This window comes from Seriola aureovittata, chromosome 21 (genome assembly GCF_021018895.1).
Source record: "Seriola aureovittata isolate HTS-2021-v1 ecotype China chromosome 21, ASM2101889v1, whole genome shotgun sequence".
NCBI lineage: Eukaryota > Metazoa > Chordata > Actinopteri > Carangiformes > Carangidae > Seriola > Seriola aureovittata.
Genome location: NC_079384.1, coordinates 9,481,008 through 9,501,458, shown reverse-complemented (window position 1 = coordinate 9,501,458; position 20,451 = coordinate 9,481,008). Strand labels below are relative to the sequence as shown.

General features: G+C 38.9%; 1 protein-coding gene across 2 annotated transcripts in view; it reads right to left on the bottom strand.

The window, feature by feature from the left end:
- LOC130162246 (protocadherin-15-like) overlaps positions 1-14,560 on the bottom strand; it is a 162,871-nt gene extending 148,311 nt beyond the window's left edge. For both annotated transcript variants that reach the window (XM_056365903.1, XM_056365902.1), the window contains exon 1: positions 14,128-14,560. The gene's annotated coding sequence lies outside the window, so the exon portion shown is untranslated. The remainder of the gene's footprint in view (positions 1-14,127) is intronic.
- Between the last annotated feature and the right edge of the window lie 5,891 nt (positions 14,561-20,451).

Below are 20,451 nucleotides of genomic sequence, written 5' to 3'. Positions count from 1 at the left end.
CAGAACTTCACTATACTGTAGATGCCATGCACTGGTATTACAGGATTACTCAAAAGAAAAACATTGATATTTAATGTAATGTGTGGTTTTCATGAGCGTGCTGCATGATGGGTATTAGCAGGAGTCATGGGTTTGTGTGAGACAAGAGGGAAACCAATACTTGATTGAAAGCAAATGTCACCAGCTGTGTGTTGTAAAAAAAAAAAATAAATTAAATTAAATTTTGGGATTTAGCACATGAACACGAATCAGCCAGATTTACAAACAACCAACAAAAGTCTGGGCATAAATTTTCTACAATACACCAAATTTCTGGTCAATTTACAAACAAACACACAAATGAACGCATATTCCATTTCACTCACTCTGCAATTAATGGAGCACGGTAGTACACTTAGGCTTTGGCGATCTATTTCCTGTCCCTCATTAAACCCTGATGACTCATTTCCTGTTCTCCTCCTGAGCAGATCTCTGCTGCCAGGTAACACAACATTAGGAAGGTATTCCATACACAACACAATGGAGTGTTGGTATACATGAGAGTGTGTGTGTGTGTGAACTGTGAGCTGGTGGGTGAACGTGTGCTCGCCCACGTCTATGGTGGTATATTCACATGTTAAAATTCATATGTGAGGGGGTGAATAATGAGGCATGCCCCGCGGTTAACATGGTGTAAGTAGGTGTTAACTATGACAGATTGTGCTGCCATTGGTGACCATGGTTGATCAGTCTGATAGCCTTCACCTCCCTGCTCCTCAATTATTCCACAGTCACGTAATTGTATGGATGGCGATAAATCTCACATCTCATTTTGTGCACTTGATTTCACCTCTAATGTCATGGCAGTTCCAATTTCAATTTGTCTGATCCTTTTTTTTTTTTTCCCTGGAAAAACTCCAGCTAACAATGAGTGAGATTGTAGCTGTCAGCTGTCACTGTTTCACCCAAAGAACAGAACACACACATGGACGCACACTAGCTGTTGTATTGAGTGTTAACTCGGCCTAAAAATGAGATATTCAGCACCACCCCTGTTTCCATAAGAAGTGAAAATATAACAAGCTATTACAGTGTTTGAATCCAAATCTTAAGCAAAGTATGTATCTATGGTATCTGTGGCAGGGGAAATGCATCGCAGATGTTTTTGCTTTCCAAAATGAATAAATTGTGCTTTTTTTTTATCTTTGATTGAGTTTATTTCTAATGAGTCAATTTTAGTAATTTTTGGATTAAATATTAGTAGACCAGTGGCTATGAACTGTGTGTATAATTTGTTTGGGCATTTAAGACGTTATCGATCAATTTGACTTGAAGTCAATTATTAGAAGAGCGACTTTTCTTCTGGGCTTGCAAGACCAGGCTACAACAAAATATACATGTCTAAAAAACATCTCTTGAAAACTAACTGAACCAAACTGATAAGTGTTGATCCATTCAGTGAACTGTGGAGTTTGCTTGGAATCTCGAAACTGCCAAAGTGTGTGAACTATTCATTAAAAGCAAGCCTTCATATAAAGTATGATTCCGCATCATTGGGCCATATACATTGCCTGAAATCTATTCTGAAGTTGATTTTGGTTAAGAGTTCTGGTGGAAATTGACATAAATAGCCAACATATTTTTTCAGCCTGGAAATTGGCAGGAGGCATCCAGCAATGTGTATTTGTCCAATCAGGTGTAATAAGTATTCATACTGATGTCTAAGGAAAAGAAAACTACTGTCAGTCATTTATTGTCAGGCCCACTGGGAATGACATCTGTCCCAAGCAAACGTCTAGAGAGCCATGACAGGCCACAGTGATGGAAAAATATGTGGGCTGGAGTTTTAAGGAAAAGGAAAATTCTCACTGTTTACAATGCAGTTAAATTTCATTACTGAAGTGGCTAATTTCAATGGGGTGTAGGTGTTTTTGACATACCAAGTTTCATGCATTAATTTAATGGAACAGTCCCGCAAGTTCAAACTGAGCTTCAACAAAGTTGAATTAGGGTTACAACCATTGGAGACAGATTTTTAAAAGAATGGTAAAAATTTAAGCAGCAGAGACCAAGATATTCTTAATCTTCCTCACATAAGTCTAGTTCCAAGAATCCTACAATTCCCAAAAAGCAACTCTGTAACACAGAATTTCCTCTGCCTTTTAAACACCTTTTTCCAACACTAGTAGGCTACAGTAATGTGAACATGCTAACATACTCACAATGACAAAGATAACATGTTTAACAGATAAAGTGCATCTTAGTGTAGTGTGTTAGCATGCTAACATTTGCTTATCAGCACTAAACAATAAGCACTAAGCAATATCCAAATCACATGAGCTGCAACTTTGTTGTTAAAGGTTAAATGTGTCACAACAGACCATAAATGAAGCATTATGGTGGACATGCCCATGCCCACAAATCATAATCTCCAGACGTGAGGGAACATGCTTGTTTGGTTCAAGCCGCAACAAAAGTCACATCATCATTATTCTTCAATTTTCTTCACTGAAAATAAAATACAAAAATTACTATTCTGACTGAAATCGGAACTCATATGGCAATATCTGCTTTTTTTTGTATATTGTTGAGCTCTACTGTGTATAAATCTCTGTAACTATTTAGTTGACTTTGTCATGTGGAAAACCTTTTAACAGTAATTTCCCTGCAAATACAATACAATGACACCAAGGTCCCTTTTGGCCAATTTGGTAAGGGCAGGCATTTAAGTAATGGACAAATTTATAACTCATTCCTGAACACGAGTCCAACACTACCACTATTACCAGCACTCTTGATGATGTTTGAAATTCTCACTGTAAAATGTCAGACTCATAAAATCCGCCTCTGTCAGCCTGGTGAACTAATTCTTAGCCTGACTCTCCCAGGCCTGACTTACTGCCCTGGAACAGGCGTCAGGGCTTGCACGCAACTCATGGCTGCCAACACCACTTAAATGATGTTACCTGAGTTTGGCTGCAAAGCTGCTGATCCAATGATCTGCAGGGAGCTGATCAGCACACACAGTGCTAGGTGCACGAAGCTCCTCTTTTAAAGACTTAATTTTATCAATTGATAAACCAATAAGGGAATGAATAAATAAATTAGCAAATGCATGAATTAATGATTTGCTGAACACAACTTAAACCAGCCAGAGACAGAAGCTCCTGTAGTGTTTTGTTGAATCACAACACGTATTATAATGTGTCTGAGAAGATCCAGAAGTAGGTTTTTTTCTAAAAATCAAGATATTAAAGAAAAATTAGAAAGAGAGAATACCCACAAGGTTTTTATTATTAGATACATTTCTTTTCTTGACAAACAAGTCAAAAACAATAAGACAAAGTAGCTGCTGTCTCCCAGAGTATCGACATCCTTTCTGGAATGACTCTCATTCGACCAAAAACATATTTAGAGACAGCCTGATTTAGCTCCTTTCTGATTTAGATCTGCCTCATCAGGTTCATGGGCCTTCTAAGAAATAGCAACAGAAAAACATGTGCCCTCTTCAAAACATGTCTAAACTGACAGCTTTGTTAAACATTAATGACAGGTGGGAGAATGAAGAATGGAAAGAGAGAGAGGACATAGTGGAAGAATAAATGAGGTGGAGTGGAAATAACTGGTCCAAAGTTGTTTTTCTTTGAGTAGTAATGGATTTACATTGTGGGAAAGGAGTGAGAGAAAATTAAGGAGAGAAAGCAGAGAGCAGGAAACACAGGAGGAATAAGAGCAAGAAAAAATGGAAAGGAGGAACCAATGTGACATAACAACAGAGTCCACACGTTTTAACCAACATACAGCAGCTAAAAATTTTGTGTCAAAATTCATCAAAATTAAGCTCTAAGTGCCCTAAAAAGAAAAAAAATGTAGGCTACAATGTCCTAACATTACAAACAACTATTAAATATATAACAATTGCCACTATTGCCATTAAATATAACACAGCTGACAAAACAGTTCAAATAACAGTATACTGATCCCTCTAAAGAGAGGATTTAGCTTGATGTTAGGTTTTGCTGAGGTTATTTTCTTGCAAATAAACATATGAATGAACCCCACTAACTCACTACATATGTAAAGCTAATTAAAATCCTAAATTTCTAGGATGTAAACACCTGCTTTGCGACTAAATAACAAGACTAAAATTCTACAGCTATGCTAGCAGCTCCCTGAGGCTGTACTTAGGCACAATGGTGATGTGAGCTACATGCTAACGTCAGCAGGCTAACAGGCTCGCAAGATATACGAGCATGAAATCCTCCTGAGCTCCTCTAAATGCTATCACATTTCAGTTTTTCAGTATAGCATCTGTTTCATGCACAACTGATGCTTAGGACTGTTTTCTAGTTATGGCTCCATATCGGGTACTGTTTTAATATTTGTGGTTTTTTTATGCCAGTTATAGTGCTAGTATGCTTGACCTATATTATTACGATACATTTATAATACAGTAGTTCTGTGCTTTCATATCAAACAGTACCAAGTCTAGACCTAAAATGAAAACAACAAGGTAGAATTACTATATATATATATATAATATATATAATAGAATGATAACTTACTGGGCCAAGACCATGTCCTCATTACAATTTAGGCTACATTTTTTTCTCCACACAATTGTTAACAGTTTCTTGTTGTGACACATGCAATCGTAACCACAATGAGGTCATTCTTGATGAGTCATTGTTATTATGGAGAAGTAGCACCGTTTTCAAAAATAGCCTCTACTATCAACTTCCATCCCCATGTGTTACCTCACATTATATATTTAAAACTTGTACCTCTGAGCTATTAATAATAAATGAGTTAGGCTAATTTTATTTTAGAAAAAAAAAGCTGCTCAGTTTATGTAACTCCACTTTATTGGGCAAAGGTACATCTACATTTTAATTTTGCACAGTTACCATTTCAAACTTAAATACTTCAGGCTCTAGATTTATATGAAAGTTTTATGATTGGAAACTCAAGCAAGACAAATACATTTTTAGCATCAACAGCTCTGTGGTTTGTGCTGCTGTGAGTGTTGCCATGTCTGGATTTTCTGTGTGGATTTTTAACTGGTTATAACAATTAAACCTTGTATTGTAATGTTTGTGCTTAATCAAACACTTTGGGGTATTACTCCTTGAGCCAATTGTTAAAGGAATAGTTTGACATATTTGGGAAATACGCTGGATCTTCTCTTCTAAAGTGCAATTTCCCAAAATGGTGAACTATTGGTTTAATTGTTACAGAAAAGTACAACTACTTGGTTTACCACCAAGAGGAAAAGAGTTTAAAAACCGCTAGACAGTGAGAAATAATATTGACTCCAGCATGTTTCAGCAGAGATGGCTGGACTGTACAATCTTTCCCAAAAGTACCTGGGAAAGTTAGTAAATATATGAGTGTGAAACTATTTAAAGCCTCCAGTGATCTAGTTTTTAAGTTTTCAGGAACAAATTTTTGTTGCTGAGTAATATTTAGCCGACTGGACAGCTCAGTGTGAGGGTAGTGTGAGTGAAAGAGAGACATGGGGTGAGAGAGAGAGAGAGAGAGAGGGAGAGAAAGAGAGAGAAGGAGATGGTGGAATCAGTTTGATGCCAAGAGCTGTGTGCTGACCCTGATTAAATGCCTCCCCTAACTCACTGGGACCACTGATAAGACCAATGCACTCTGGGCAGCGTGTGCGTGTGATGTGCGTGTATATTCAAGAACCAGAACAGGAGATAAGGTGTGTCTATACATGTGCATGTGCAATGCGTGTGACTATGAGTGTGTATGTGTGTGTCCCAACACCAATTCTCCTGTGTAAACATGCTGACCTGGCACAACACCAGTAGACACTTTGAAGTTGGCAATAGCCACTGTAATCGCCCTCCCTCTCTCCCTCTGTCTCACACGCACGCACGCACGCACGCACGCACGCACGCACGCACGCACGCACACACACACACACACACACACACACAGCCAGAGGTGAGACTTAACACTGGCAACCTTCTGTGGCTAAGCATGTGGCCACTCTCGCGCACAGACACACAAACACACAGACACAGACACACACACAAAAACTCTTCCACTGTCACAGACAGTTGCATCCTGGCTCCCACACAGAGAGATAAAACAATAAACTCTCTCACACACAAATGCAGAAAAATACAGACTGTCACATAACTCTTTATATTTTGCGGACAGTTACGTGTGACTGTGTGTTTGTGTGTGTGTTTTACTAAAAGTGTCCACCACTCTGGAGTCTATCACACTACAGCCTCAGAGCATTTTCAGGTGTTAAATCAGACACGCTGACTTCCTGGCACAATCATCTGCAACTCTCCAAATGCAACAACTTGTCTGCGATAGCCAGACCACTCTAAGACAAATAGCATAATATAGCCTCAAGAAGACACACTGTGTCTTATCAAGAAGTGTAACACACTTGACAAGTTACAGGAATTTTATTTACCTTGTGCCTATAAGGTATAGGGAAGTACTGCTTATGCCTACAGACAACTTTTAAAAAGTTGGTTCACCAAAATTACAAAATTTGAAAAATAAAGTTCCTATAAAATTTGCATGTTTTGTAAATTATCTAGAGGGAATGTCAAATTGTTCTTCCAATCTGAAAAGAGATGTTGTAGTTAAATTCTTCTAAGCATCTATAATTTTTATTTTTAATAACAAAGCTAAAATGACAATGTGACAATGTGAAAGCGCTTTGTCATAGTGATGAACTGCAGCTGCCCTCGGCTTCACAGAACTTTACTCCCACAGCGATGTTTCTGGCCGCAAAAGACAACTGCTTTTAGCAACAACAACAACAAAAAAAGCTGTAAGAACTCACTTTAAACAATCTGCCCAGCATCAAACAGCAGACAGACAGTTAGTGTCTAGATGATCAACATAATGGAGCATTTAGCAGCTAAAGAGCTTGATATGTCCCTCAGAAGTTGGTGGAGGCCAAAAACAGAGCTAAAAGAAAATGAATATTGGTCTTACATTCATCATATGACAGAAACATGACTCCAAATCAACTATAAAGTTAATCTGTTAACTGCTGGATGTGTGTGAATAAAAAACTGACAATTCAACTTCAAAGCTGATGATGTATGATCTTGTTACCAAAGCAACAAGTTAAATACCACAAAAAGTATGAGAATAAATATATTATTTTGTAGTTAAGGTGAGCTCATGATTTAAAATAACCAGGTATAATGTCTGGTCCTTGACAAACCAGAGATTTGGGGAGGGGGGGCTGCACACCCCACTACAGGTTCACTGGATGCTATTGGCCTTGATTCTTCCCCGTCACACTTTGTGTATGTTTAATTGACTTATTTCCTTTGTCATGTTTGTTCTCGTACTGTATGTGGACTATATGTGTGTGGAACATTTGTTTTGTGTTACTTTTTACTGGAACAAATCAATAAAGGAATTCTTAAATTCCTTTACCCCACAGCGCTGTTAATCTAACGTATATTTATGTCAACACAACACCACCAGTTGCAATAAAATTTCCTTCTCTTCCTGACAAAAGGCAATTTTCTGAAACAAGAGCTATCACTGATGCACTCTGTAATATATCATTAATACGTTTTCTATTGTGAAACAACAACATTTTTCTGACCCTATAACCTTTGCGGCTGTGTTGAATGGTTAAAAAAAAAAAATGGAGGCTGCCTTGAATGGCTGCAACATGGGTGCAAACTGGCTACTTCATTACCCATTGCTAATGTCTCAATTTTACATTCCCAGTCACACTGAAGAGACTGCCATTGCATCAACTGTTGCTGGCCATGTGTCATTATGTCAATATGTCAAATTATAAGTCGGCATCCACAGCAGAGATGGTGAATCAAATATTGCATCATGTTACAATATGTCGAAGGTTCACTGACTAATTCTTTCTTTTCTGGGTCCAGGACTGAAGAGGTTTAGGAGCCCCTGATCAGATAGAAAGCTACTTAGGGTATTAAAATGGGGCAAAGGGGGGTTTTCTGAACTTTTACCACACAGGATTAAAATTTAGTTCCTTTAATCTCACCCTGGGACTCAGGCACACTACTAAACTTCTCCTACAGGGACCCATAACAAACAACCAAAAACTAATTTTCGACCCAGTTTTAGAAATTGCAGGTCTAGGGGAAAGGAAATCGAGGGTGGGGTGATACGAATTGGAAAGTTAGCATGTTGCTGAGTTCATGTTGAGCGTTGACTTCAATTTGTAAGCGTAATAACAAGAGAAGTTAAATTACTTTGTTTCCTTTTTTTTTTCAACCATTCACTTTCTTCATCATTTGTTCTAACTTTGCCTCTTACATAAAGTGGTTAGTCACTCTGCACAATAAAGTGTACTGCTCTCCATAAGTAATAATGGGAATAAAAATTTGGTCACAAAGGAAATAAGTTAGGCAGCTCTTGCTGATTTGCCTCTTTGTTTCTCCTGCCTGGGTTGCCAGATATGCAGATTTCAGGCAGTGTTTTGGCCAGCAGGCAGATAATCTTGTTAGGAACAATTAACTTGGTTGTATTGTTGAATGTAAACCCAATCCCTCACACAGAAGCATTCAAAACAGCACCTGGCACCACAACCAATAAATTTCAACAAAATGTCAATGAGGATCAACACTCCTGTCAAAGTCAAAGTCATTCAAAACTTCACCCAGTGCAAACTTGAACAAAGAAAATAAACTAAAGTGAACCCTTCCTCTTCAGCACCAAAGATCATGTAAGGTGTTTCTACTGTGTCGTTATTGCTATGATGAAATAAAACAATCACTGGCTTCCAATACACATTTCATGCTTCACAGCAGCAAACAGGAAGGTTGTTCCTCCAGCACAAATGTTTCTAATGCCCAGGTCTGTAGCTATGATCAATACAGGCAGCTCATGTTTTCAGTATATTCTTTCAGAGAAATTGTAGAGTTTTGTCAATTGTGGGTATTTGAGGCAGATGAGAACGTCATTAGTTTTCAAAGTTATTTACACAGCGTTCATACATATGGATACAGTCTTGGGGCCTCTCATGAATCTGTAACTCTGTAGATGTGTTGTGTTAAGCATGTCATTTACATACTCTACTCCGATTGGACAGTTGTTTTCTGACATGGCTGCGGTACTACACAGGATGAAGCTGTTCATTTCGGGTTTCACAATTGGTTTCCCTGAGTACAGAATAGCTTTGTTTGCATCCTTTTTTTTTTTAAATGACGTTTATGACAGTGATGCCCAAACTGACAAGGCTGATGGGTACTGCGGTTCAGTATCTGTGCTGGAAGCGATCCCCGCTCCACAAGTGGAGCCGAGTAGGAAACAAGTCTGTGCCTCCATTTCTGCGGGCATTAAAACAAGTGCAGCTGGCTCTCGTCTTGTTGTTACCCACATAGCTCCAGAGTATATTTGCATAAAGTTGAATAAATTCTCCAATAAACAGCAGCCTATTGCTGTCCCAGCCCTCCAGTCCGTTCGTATAAACGGCCCGTAAGACAATAAACCAAAGTTCTCAACAAATAATTTGCACTGATGTTGCCACTAGATAAAAAGTTATGGGGTCACCAAAACTATTACAATTCATCCTGAGGGGAACATGAACTTGAACAGGAGAGTCTGAACCAAGTAGGAATTTGGCAATCCACCAAACTGTTGAACCATTTCACTCAAAACCACAAATAGTAAGGGAGAAGGAAATGTCAGGGTATCACCAAGGTCAGTGGGATTCATCCTCTGGGAACCATAAATGTTCCCTCATCTGACAGGGAACATTTAATCTAAGTCCATAAACCCACAGTATATGTCTTTAGTTACAAAGCAGCTAGTGTTGTTCACAGAGGCCTGACTAATTCAACAAGACATGTCTATGACAGCTTGTTGTGAGCATTAAGCCAAATATATACCTCCCAGCATTGGTACAACAACACTGTCTGGAAAAGTGTGAAAGAACTATTCAAAATTATGGGTTTTGCTGAACAAAAAGAAGAAAATTACAAGCCTATGTAATCAGGTAGGGGATGTATTCAGAAATGCATACAGTAGTGTATAGACATGAAGAAATTAATTCCACCTTATTGTAAATGTGCAGGATTTGGGCAGAACATTTGAAAAAAAACAAACAAACAGGAAGAATAAAACCAGGTGAGGAACATATGCTTTTGATATACACAGAGAATTCACCAATACCTGGAGGATTACACTGTCCACTGCTACCCTTAGACAGAAATTGAAGAACTCAGCCATAGGCTGCTTTCTGTCAGGAATAAGAATAGTTAGCCTTGCTCACATAAGTGTGGCTAATTCAATATGACATCTTTCTAATAGGTAGTCTGGCTACTGGGAGGATGGGACCAAATACAGAGAGTACAGATATCACAGGTGGGGACTGTATATGTAAATAAAGCTGTAAAGAGGGCTGTGAATTTTTTAGCAAGTGTAGGGGGATGTGTTGGTAAAATTAAAAGAGGGAGTAAAAGAGGAGGCCCTCTGGCCTTGACCTTCAGCAATTCACTAACATCGCTTATTAGGTTAAAACACCACCACCCCGAAACAATCTGTTTGGAAACAGACTATTACAGCAACACCAAATTGATGCAGTGATGCAGTGACAGCGATTGTCTTACACAACAGTCCTATTTGATTGATTTTGAGAGGGGAATTGAAAACGCATTCATGTATTAATTACCATCTAGGTTGCAGGGAGCTGTGAATCAGATAAAAAAAAATTGAATCATTGACATCGTTTCATGCCATTTCATTTGTCATTAACTCAGTTTGGTGAGGCTTAAATTGTTGGCATATACAAAATTCTAGCTGTTGTGTTACTGGGAAGAGATAAATATAATTCAGAGGCAATGCAGCCAAACCCTTCCGTCTTAAAAAAAAAAAATTGAAACCTGACAAAAACATGCTTTGGATTCACAGAAAAGTTTTCTCCCAGTATAGGCCAGATGAACTCCTTTCCCAGCTGGATTTGACAGTTCACACAGTCAAACTCCAGGCCACTGAACTGTGCATACATCATGCAGGGTAAAAATGTCTCTATACTGAAGCCACTTTGAGAAGATTTTGTCCACAGCTATGGTTGAGTTGTGAATTTCAAACAGCTGCCAGGGGGAAAAATAATTTGTGAATGTGTATGTGGTCATTGTTACAGATATTCCACTACTGTCATTGGGGCAGCTCCAGGTGATTGTAATGAAATCTGAGAGAGGCTCTACCAGCCGTGCCAAGCTCTGGAAACCAGGCTAATCAGTAAACCCTGCCTATGGCTCTGTTTGGTCCCAGTGAGAAAACAACACCACTCCAGCCTCACAAATGTTGTAATAAGAAAATTCAGGACAACATTTGTAAACTAATACATTTTTTTTTTTGTATGGGCTGTTTCAGTCTATTGCTACCTCGTGATAATGTGACGATCAGAGTCCATTGAATGGCCACAAAAATGTCCACACATGGTGTAACATTACTTCAACACCGAAGACTCAAGCATGACCGCATGATCTTAACAATACAATGATGGCATCTGAATTTAGCAATGATTATAGATGGCAACATTCCTGTTGGCTTGTAGCCGTCTACCCAGGCTGAATGGCGCTAACAAACATACTTTGCTTAAAATGTGAAACCTTATACCTTCTTATTCTCCAGATCCATTTGTTTCCAAAACATTTTCCACTGCATCATCTGTGAAATACATCTTGGGAAATATTTGGGTTGCTCTCATAGTCATTTTCTATACACATGTATTTTACTGATTAAAGCAGGGGATCCTAATTGTGAACCTTGGGACCCAGATTAGCAGGGTTTATCCTTCCATGTTGTTATTTTAGCATCCCATGTATATATCAGACAATGAACTGTAATTGAAGACCAACAGGGCTCTGAGCCTCTAGGACTGAGAACCACTGGAAAGAAATCAAAAAGTATCAAATAATTCCTGATAAAATGATGATAATGCCTCACTATTATTGGAAACACAACTCACAACTCAGTGCTTTGTTCTTAGTTAAATCACAAAATAATTTGTACTCCAGATTACTTCAAAACTACAGACAAAACTCCACAGAGCTGTTTGTACAGAAGCAGATTAGAAATGAAGTATGTGTTGTTAGATAACTACCATTTAATTTTTTTGAAGTCGTGAAAATATCTGCACAGCCAATGCAAAACTTACTGTAAGCCAAAAATGTAATTAAAATTATATGTTTTGCTTAATTTACTTGTGCTGTATAGGTGATTTTATCAAGGTATTTGCACTGTACAATCAATGCAAAGGTCAAATAGGGTCACAGTAAACTAATATCTAGGAGTTCAAGCATTAGAGCCAAGATCAGGCAAAGTAAGTAGTTTTTTTTTTAATTGGAAGGAAGGTAAATGCACATTTCTTCTGAACTAATAACCAACTAATTAACCAAATAACTGCATAAATGAATGCTCTACCACAGTAACATCAGCTCACAAACAGTCTCCCATTCAAAAGGCAAAGACTTAGCAGCAGTTATTTTAATCGAAGTCCTGGTGCTTCTGTCATCCAGCATGACTAACAGGATTTGACATGGTGACGAGTGGACGGGTCCCAGGTTCACAAAACACATTCTGTCTGTCTGACCCCACTCTCTCTCCACACACACACACACACACACACACACACACACACACACACACACACACACACACACACACACACACACACACACACACACACACACACACACAGGCGTGCACATAGGCTACATATGCACACAAGCCCACACACAATCCCACCCGCCCACACAGGTAGAAAGCAGTGGCACATAATCCAATGGGCACAGTCACTTGGACACTCAGATCCAAAACACTCTACTTCACCATAACACACAGACACAGCAGCAATATCCACTCATGAGTTTGTCATTACTGGTTGTTTAGCTCTACCTATGTGTACAAGCCACATTCACACATGCCCGAGCCAAGCTTGACATTATGTAAGGGTTTTGTATGTTGACACCCAGAGAATGATTAAGCTCATAATAAAGGTAGGGTATTGAAAGAAAAAAAAGTTAGCCTACTTTATCCCACCCCCCACTTCTACCTCCAGTCACCTTTGACTTTCTCCCCTTAATATCTGCTCTGTATTGAGTAGGCAACAGCTTGCGGTAATTTAAGGTAATCGGATGACTCTCTCTCTCTCCCCCTCTGCCTTTATAATCGGAGACACACAGGCTGCTTGTGAGGTAACCTGCTTTTGACGGGACCACTGCATGACTCTGAGACAGAGCATATACTGTAGTGTAGCAGCTGTCTACTTGTTGAAAATAAACTACCCCCACTGGTTGTTTCAGATGAGGTAGGTGATCCATGACAAGGGGAGGGTGGTGGTAAATTGCTGCTCAATTACAGAAATGACTTATGTCACATTTATATACAGTAATGGATTTGCAATCCCATTATAATAAGACCACCAGCAATGCAACTTAACTCAAAATCACATTAAAAATCCAATATTAACTGTAGGGGATGCACTGTAATAGAGCCAGGGTGGTGCAGGCTACATAAAGAGATGTGAAGTTCACGTTTGATCGACCTGTGTCATTACGATCACAGTGCATCAGTGATAACCAATAAGCTGGAGAAGCTGTGAAATAAATGAAAGCTGCGTGTTGCATGTAAATGTGCTGAGTTGTCTTGAATTAATTCAAGTCGACGCCAATTTACTAAACCAGCAACAATAATCTCCTCAGCCTGTTTCAGCACCACGGACAGCGAATTCTCACATGTATCCCAAAACACACACAGAAAAAACTCCAACTATTCAAACTCACTGTGGTCGATACTGTAATGCAGAAGAGTTTTTCAAAGCATCTGTCAGCAGCTATAGTCTATCATCTCTCGGTCTCGTTTTTTTCCTCCAATTTTATTCACAGGAACAGCGTTTTTTTTTTCTTTCCACACACAAGCAAACTGCTTCATTTCTACCCAAAAGAAAATAAACCCCGCAGAGGAAGATGAAGTGTGGAGCCTATAATATTGTAGAAATAGTGCAAGCGGCCGGAATAAGATAAAAGAAACGCAATAAAATAGGTTGCCTTTAGGTCAGTAAACTCACCACCGAGTAACACGGGCACACTATAAGTCAGAATATAGATGCTTTGTTAAGGGGAACAGGCTCAAAGGAGATTTTAATGTACGACTTACCGCGTTATCCTCGTTGAAGCCATATGTTTAACATTCAAATCTACTTTTCCACACACTGTTGCCGTCTCTGGGCCGCGGTAAGACACAGCCCGAAGAGAAAATCCAGGAAATAACATCCACACAACTCATCCACCCGCCTGGATATACACCGACCACACTTTTTTTTTTCTTTTTTCTTTTTTTTAAGGAGGAGGGGAGAGAATCCCGCTGTCCGCGCCTTCAAGACAATATATATATATTAAAAAATGAGTAGTTTATCTTCAAGTCACAAAAAGGGATGAGACTATTATGGCCTTCATTCAGTGAAAAATAGTCTTCCTCTCCTCTAGTCTTCTTTGAGTTTAAGTCTCCAGTGTGGGACTTAGAGGGTAAGTGCGAGCTGTGTAGGAGAGAGACAGAGTAACAGTGTGTCTCCTCCAGTGTTGCCCCTTTGCTTTCTCAACCGAGAGAGAAGACAGAGAGGGCGGGGGAAACAGAGAGACATGAGCAGGGGCGCGAGAGAGAGAGAGAGAGAGAGAGAGAGAGAGAGAGAGAGAGAGAGAGAGAGATAGAGAGAGAGAGAGAGAGGAGAGAGAGAGAGAGAGAGAGAGAGAGAGAGAGAGAGAGAGAGAGAGAGAGACGATGCGGAGTCAGAAAGGGAGGTTTTGTCTTAAGGTAGCCGAGCATTTACCGCAGGAGCAGCAGCGGCGGCGGCGGCAGCAGCAGAGACGGTGATCGGTGCACCACGGTAATCTAATTATGTCCACGGCAAAAGGCGCACGGATTAGCGGCTGGTTGCTCTGCCCTGGTCTTTGCGCCCCATGGCGGAGAGGGAAGCATAGGAGCACTGCTATTATTTGAACTCGTCAGTATCCACTCACACTGAAGGAAGTATATATATATATATATAATTTTAAAAAACAGCCGACTGAAGTTAGCACCATCAAAGACATGGATCTTCCCGAAAATTAAACATATTTTCTTTTCTTTGCAAGAAAACTTGGAATGCACAATAAACAGCAGTGACAAGGAAAATGGACTTGAATGTCTAACAGTATATTTTCCTCTGCATTGTTGCTGAGACCTTGTTACAGGTGCACGGTGAAGCACAGTAGCACCTGACAGTGTAGTGATCCCCAGGGGACATTGTAGAAAGAAAAAAAAAAGTATACACGTTGCAATTAACACTTGGATTTCATGCTTCTTTGGACCTGTAAAGCAGCTCTATTTATTGGGGATTAACTGTTCCAGCATGCCATTCCGCAGTTCAAGTTCTTGCAAGGTATATTTCCGACAGGAGCACTTATCAGCCTCTTTTCCAGCAACACAAGACATGTCTTGCTCACTTTCTTCAGTGGTAGTCCTGCTGACTTTACATTCCCACTGCCAAACGTGAAAATGCAACTGTAGCACTCCAGGTGTCTTAATAACAACACATAGCAACAGTGATCTTATAAGGAGTTTTAGGTCACTGTCCAAACCTTACATGAATAAGTAAACAATGAACCTAGAGTACTCATGGCTCACTACAAGGAAGAAGTGTTCTTATCCTTTACATAAGTAAAGTTGTAGTTCTGTAAAATTTACTTTATATTACTTAAGTAAAAGTACATATGTATTACCATCTTAATGTATTTCAACTATCAAAAGTAAAAATACAAATTATGCAGAATGAATCTTTAGTCCTTCAGTGGGACTGATGCTCAACTATGGAAGCAGAATTTTAGATTTTGTGGAGGTGGAGCTAAATTTAACTATTTTGTGTACTGTTGGGTAGATGCATATAGTAGTGGATCACATTACACAAAATGATATGTCTTTATGTGCAAATGTGTGTAAATAGTGGAGTGCAGCTTTAATATTTCTCTCTGAAATGTAGTGAAGTTGATGTATAAAGTAGCAGAAAAAGTAAGTACATAGGTTTTTCATTTTAAAACCCGTAGTCTTTTCAGCCCCAATCGGCATCAAAAGGCTTTGCTCATCTGTTTTTACATTTGGAGTAGTTCTCGCCAAGACCTGCAAACACACTGTGAGGTGAGGTTAATTTACGTGCCTTCCACCACTGTTCATGATACATGGATATAAAGTTATTCGCAGTTTAAAACCCCAGAGTTCACCAAACCAGCATGTCTCTGCACACAGGACAAAAAATCGACACAAAAACCCAGGACTTTCTTGCTGTGAAGAGACATTATAACTGTACCACATACCACCCACATCTAAACTTCTTGAGGCATCATTCGGGGTAAAAGTCTCTCACCACTTTCTTAACGGTGGCCAATACATAAAATATATTGTTGTAAAATAATTCTAAGTGTGTAATCAGTTTCTTGTCGCAGGGATGCAGAATACACGCTGGCTAAAGAAGCGGCACACGTTTTAAAATGATTATTCTGAATATGTTGAGTTGAGGAGGAAAACTGAACTCCAGCAAAGGCTCTGTAAAAACTTGATCATACATCTTCAGAGTGGGTTAATGAATCTCTAAAGTCTCTATGGAAAACTTTTATGTAATCCCTCTCTGCAGCTTTTACAATCTTTATGTTATAAAGGTTTTTCTCAGCCTGCTGTTCTGTTCACTGTTTGTTTTGAAAAGAGATTATTTTCTAGGCAGTTGCAAAGGGTTATTTATTTTGTGAGCCGTTGTACTTCCCTAGACTACATACTGGCACCTAAAGGGGCCACTCTGAGGGAAGAGGATCTATAATTGAGTAATCCTTTGCCCAATTTGCTTTGAGTTGAGTCGTCCAGCTTTATGTCCACATCTATTTGGCTACATGGGTAATACAATCAAAAAGTCAAAGTATTTAGAAAGCAGTGGTTTTCTTTGTTGGAATATAGAGTAGTTCACTAAACTACAAAATTGACAGGTATCAGACATTGTTTACGACAAATTTGGTTGCCTACATTTCCAGCAGCTAAATTTATGACCGCAAAAAGGAACTTAAATCAATTAAACCAGGTTAATCCTGTAAACAAACAGCTTTAATGCAGCCCCCTCAGATCTTAATTCCTAATTCACTCAGCAATCTGGGCAAACAGGCTAAGTTTTATGTTGTGTCCCCTACTAGCTATAAAAGTTAAATTTTGTTATCATAGCAAAAAATATAAATAACTGCTCTCTGAGTAGTTTATTAGCAGTCATCAACAGGCTTGGCACCAGTTTGTTATTTTGGTGAAAGGAGGTTACATTTTCGGATCCTAGGAGTTATTTTAAATTGGCAGTAAGTGGTGGTAAGTGGTGCCATTTGCTGCCATTCCATCTTTCCTTCTTTAACTAAGATGTGTTATCTGCAAATTGGAAAAAAAAAAAAAAAAAAAAATGCCCTCATTATTACCGTGAGAAATTCCTACCATTTAGTTCAGAATGATGCACAGTCCCAAAGTGCTTTGCAGCAGTCATGGAGCTGGCTACTGTAGCAATAACAATGCAGCTCACCACAGTTGTCCTCACTCAGGGCTTCAGCGTTTGCTAATAAAATGTGATGTAAGAGTAATAGCTGTAAGATAGCCATCTGCTCTATGATGTTACAGTACATGCGGTAATGACTTTCTCAATTTTTTAATTTGATGACAAAGTTTGGAGATAATGGAGGAGGGCAGAGACCTAGTCTGGTTCACGCTGCTGTGTGACTGTGGACCTACCTGTCTGCCCACCTGCTCAGTGGGATTACAGTACAGAGCTAATGTATCTTCACTCACTGTGTCTGACCCACAATCCAACAATAACCTTAACAGCTACGTCTACTGTACATTGAGCAAAAGGAGTTTTAAATGAAGTGCCCCCGTTGGATGTAAACCGATCTCAGTAAGCAGAACAGTTACAGTTACACTAATTTGGAATCTGATTACGTAATCAAAGGATTGAAATGACTACCAGTAAAAGGGGTTTGCAGGCAGTGGGCCAGGCCAATTATAGCCCCTAGACCACTGTGATCTTACCTGTGTGTCCATCTGCTCTGCTCTGCTCTGTGGGATTACACCAAATCCTATTGAGCTCAGGGAATGGCAGCCAAGATCAGTAGGCCTGAACTAATCATGACAAACCACCAGTACAAGAGAGGTTTGTCTTTTCCAGCAAATCACAAGATGGATAAAAAGGAATTATCATTCACTGGTTATCAATGCTTATCAAAGTCGGTACAATTAGTAGATGGCATACTGAATATCTGGTCATGCTATTGTGGAAATTTAAAAAATGGTGCAGCAGCATGAGGTACAAAGCCAGAGAGTCTGGTAGCTAAAGATACCATCACATAACTGAGGGAACACAGCTACAGCTGATTTTATGTTATTGATCCATAAAGGTGAAATTCTCTTCCCAATTGCTTGACTCTACAAGAGGACAATACACTGCAGTGCAGAACTCTGTGACAGAGGCAGAAAGCAAGTTTTAATGTTTCAATTTATATAAAGTTTCTTTCTCTTTTAATAGGAGCCTACATTTTGCTGTGTTTTTGAGTCTTTGTTTTACTTATTTATATTCTTTTACTTCAAATAAATGTGACATGACAGTAACTTAATCTGTGGCTGGGCTTCCCTCTGCAATAACACCAGTGCAAGACAAAGTTAAAGAAAAACTGTAAACACTGAATGATCTTCAGGCTGAGTCAGTTTCAGCCAACATTTTTGCAATTCTGCAATTTAAAAGGTAACCTACGCGGTTTTTCACCACAAGTAGTGCTGTCCCCGTTTTGCTAGAGTCGTGCATGTATTTGAGGACGCACGTGCAATCATGTGGGTGACACAATACAAAATCCTCTTGCTAATTTCAAGACATTTTGCTGATCAGCAATTATTGGTGGTAACTTGCAAAGAAATTAAGTAATATGCCAACAAAGGTAGTGAAAAAGAAGACTGAAAAGCTTGCAGACAATGATGTAAACAATGCGTGAACTAAAAATAAGAAGAAAATTGGCCTATAATAACCTATAACCTATAATATAAAATGTGTTTTGGAGAGACGCTGAATATACTGTATACAATAAATAACCTTTGTTTTCAGTAAAACTCCACAGGGCACCTTTAAGTTTTTGGGGGTAGAGTCATGCTCTTAAAAGGACACTTTGCTATTTTTCGACTTTGCTCATATTCTCATAGTTGCGTCCAGTCTGACATAGATTCAGGAAGTATGACTATGTATAATGTATATCGGGGTCAGCAGCAGGAGCTTCACAAGGCTGTCCAAATAAACTTCAACTTTACATAAATCATTTCAAATCCTGGCTGGTTGCCCTCTAAGTACTTACAAAACCTAGATAATCCAGCCTAATAATTTCTGTTTACTTTTGGTAGAACTCAGTGTTTGAAATGATTTATGTAACAGTTTCATTCTCAAATCTACAGAAAACAAAATTAGCATGACCCAAGATGAAAAATACAGGAATATTTAGGGTTCCAACCCTGGAGGGGTAGAACCCCTCTGCGTTTGTGCCAGTTTATTATTATTTGTTGTCTTATGCAAGGGCTCAAATTGCCATGAGCTAGAGCTAGTAACACGAAACTTGGCCCAATAACTGGAAATGATGTGAAAATGCTTCCCAAGAAACATGGGCCCAATTGGCCAGATAGTTGTGCTGTAATTGAGACCTAGAAATGCAATTTTGGCAATTTTTACGTTTGCAATCAGAATTCATTACTGACAATAAAAAGAAAAAACACAACTAATAAAAGAAGATACTGTACAGTTAAAACAAGTTAACCAACTTAATTGCTAGTATATTATAGTGGCATGTTGAGAGATAATGATTTGTTGATTTACTATGGCCATAGATTATGCAGACTTAACCTCAAAAAAGAGGTCTGTTTTTTATAGAGCCCAGGTATTGAGGATACCTTGGATCTTGGATTCTGGATTCTGTCCTTGCCAAAGGAGATGGCAAGCCACCATTAGCACTTCATCCAGCCGGAGAAGAAGACGCCTTCCCTTCATCCCCTTATCAGGTCATACCAGTGTGGTAGCGCTGTGTTACAAGCCAAGAACCACAATTATCGGGTGCACGCAGAAGTCTAAGATAAGATAAGATAAGATAAGATGACAATAAATTTGGTTTACAGCAGCAGAAAGAGTCAAAGTAGTACAGATGAATATAGAATATGATAAGTATACAATACAATAAGAACAGCGATAATACGATAAGTATACAATACAATAAGAACAGCAAATGAGAAGACAACTGTACAAAAAAACATGAGGAAAAACAGTGCATGTAGTGCGAAAGAATATAATATTTAAAAGAAAACTTTTAACTTGTATAAACATTTCACTGGACTGAAAATGGATTCAAAACTAACTGAACTGGACCCAGCGCTAAATAGACTGACTACAATTAAAGACTGAGGAAG